The sequence below is a fragment of the Physella acuta genome, unplaced genomic scaffold, assembly GCF_028476545.2.
Source record: "Physella acuta isolate Inbredline_101_S28 unplaced genomic scaffold, ASM2847654v3 ptg001616l, whole genome shotgun sequence".
Taxonomy (NCBI): domain Eukaryota; kingdom Metazoa; phylum Mollusca; class Gastropoda; family Physidae; genus Physella; species Physella acuta.
The window spans coordinates 17,517-19,915 of NW_026733130.1; the positions used below are offsets into that span (position 1 = coordinate 17,517).

Below are 2,399 nucleotides of genomic sequence, written 5' to 3' on the forward strand. Positions count from 1 at the left end.
CTCGAGTGGTTGTAACCCCTACACGAATGTTTTCCATACCTACCCCTTATTTAACTTACTGAGTTACTTCTAATTATTAGGTTGTAGCCTACTTAGTTTATTTATTTAATTTGGGCAGAGTGGTCATCTTTCCTTTGTTGGTTTTTAAGGGGTTTGTTTCCATGGGTGGGTAGGATCGAGGTAGCCTACCGTGAAGGCACAAAAGAAACAAACAAAAAATATTTCGATATTACAAAAGTGTTCACAGGTATGTGGTGAACTTAGGAAAGAGTGCAGGTGGTAAGAATAGGTGTCCAGTGGGGCAAAAAATAAAAGACAAAAGATGAAAAAAAGTCTACAACACGTGGTGTTCCCAAGCAGTCACCCATCTAAGTACTAACCACGCCCGACGTTGCTTGACTGCGGTGATCGGACGAGAACCGGTATTTTCAACGTGGTATGGCCGTAGACATCTGTGTGAGAAAATTGGGGCTTATAAATATACTCAAACGAAATCAGCAGTTATTCGTCCTTTTCTGGCTACAATAATGATTTCACTGCTTTCCTCATATTATTTCAATAATAAAAAACGCCCTAAATCTCCACAAAAGCGAAACATTGTTTTAATATCGAATACTATGTGCCTTTTTTTCCCTCTACAGCCATTGGTCGCTATTTTTAACCTGAGGCGGTAACCACCGGTAGACTTCCCTGAGCTACTAATTTTCGAGCATCGCGCGTTGTAAAATACAAAATAAATACATTTTCCCCATTTTCCTTGACTAAAATCAGAAAACCAGGTGCCCCCTGCATCCGACCTGTCCTTTAACTATCGCTTTCATGTGAAATGATCTATCGGAAAGGCGATACTTTAACTTTTTTGGGTCTCCCGCTCACTCACTCCTTCCGAAACATTCTGCACGAATTCATTCAATTTTAATCCAACTCATCACATAGATCTAGATCTAGCCGCCTACAAGTCTACTAATTTAATGTTTGAGAAATAGTTCAATGCTTTTCATTTATTAATTATTCTTTTAACCTTTTCCCACGACAACTGGCACATTTATTTTCAGTCTATTAATATTCTGGCTTCATTTTAAAACACGCAACTAGGCGACGATCTAGAATTCTAGATCTAACGCTCTAGCTTAACTAAAATAATATAAACAGGAGGGTAGATCTATTCAAAATACTGTTTCAAAAATTACAATAATAATTTCACGGTGAAAAAAAAAAGGCAGGCGATCCATGGTTAATTAAATGCTAATTAAGGATGTTGCTTAAAAGGTTAGGTTGGCCTGGGACGCCAGTATTTCTCTAGAGTCTAGATCTAGAATTTCTAGATTCTGTAGGAATGAGTAGCCTAGGTATTAATAATTAAATGCATTAGTAATTATTAGTAAATAACATAAGATTTAGTTCAGTAAAAACTAATAGATCTAGATTTTAGGTCCAATGTTGGCTATCAGACTTGATGCTTGATTGTAATGATTATTAGGTTTGAGCAATTAATTTTTTTAAACATTTTTTTTAATTATTAGTATTAGTGATAAGTCATCATTAGTGGGAGTAAATTTACTTCTTTCCAGTCTGGTTCTGGGTTTCCTTGTAGCCTATATAATCTAGATCTAGTTGGTGATAATATTAATAAATATTGTTTCCCATTTTAAATACTCAGGCGGTTTGTTTGAAAGTCTGACCGCAGCTCCATATTCATTGACTGTCGAAGCAGCGCATAAAATGAATTAGCTTATATCCAGGGCTGGCCTGGTCTGCCTGTTATTGTGACTGAATTGTCCTACAGACAAGACCTGAAGAAGCCCTCGTTAAGTAATAAGTGTACAGCTTGCTTTTAGCCTGGCGCGGGGATCTTTCACCGGCCACTTTAACATTCTGCGACAGGGCAGGCCTTTACTTTAAGCTTTAATCTTAGCTGGTTCCGCTTTAACACAGGGTATTCTTTTGTCTTTAAGTATACCGCTTTCTTTCATCAGCCTGGAACCCTGTGTCTGCTACCGGTATCTCATCCGGCAGGGCAAAACAATTTCCAGTTTTTAAATTAAGCTGATGTCATTTTTAATACCAATGATTAGGATTTTGGCACAATGCTTATTTTTCTATATACACAAGATGAATTTCACATCATTTTCTGATTTCAGTTTAAGTTTGAAAGCATGTAAAATGTCAATTTGTCCTGCTATGTGATTTTTCTTCATTTATTTTTTGCTAGCCCATGGCATCACATTATGAAGACTCTACTAATATCTTTAGGCTGGGGCCAGTACCTTAACCGACTGTCGTCAAATGAAAAAACTGACAGAAGAGCGCAATTTAATACACACAACAGATATATATGTATCCGAACAAACAAATAAATATATTTGAACATATATACATACCTTTATATACGCACACTG

The 2,399-nt window shown here is 36.6% G+C and overlaps 1 non-coding gene across 1 annotated transcript; it reads right to left on the reverse strand.

Moving 5' to 3' along the window:
- Window positions 1-331: 331 nt before the first annotated feature.
- On the reverse strand, window positions 332-450 carry LOC131929327 (5S ribosomal RNA). The gene has a single exon (XR_009383950.1). It is a non-coding gene; the product is annotated as a 5S ribosomal RNA (ribosomal RNA).
- Between the last annotated feature and the right edge of the window lie 1,949 nt (window positions 451-2,399).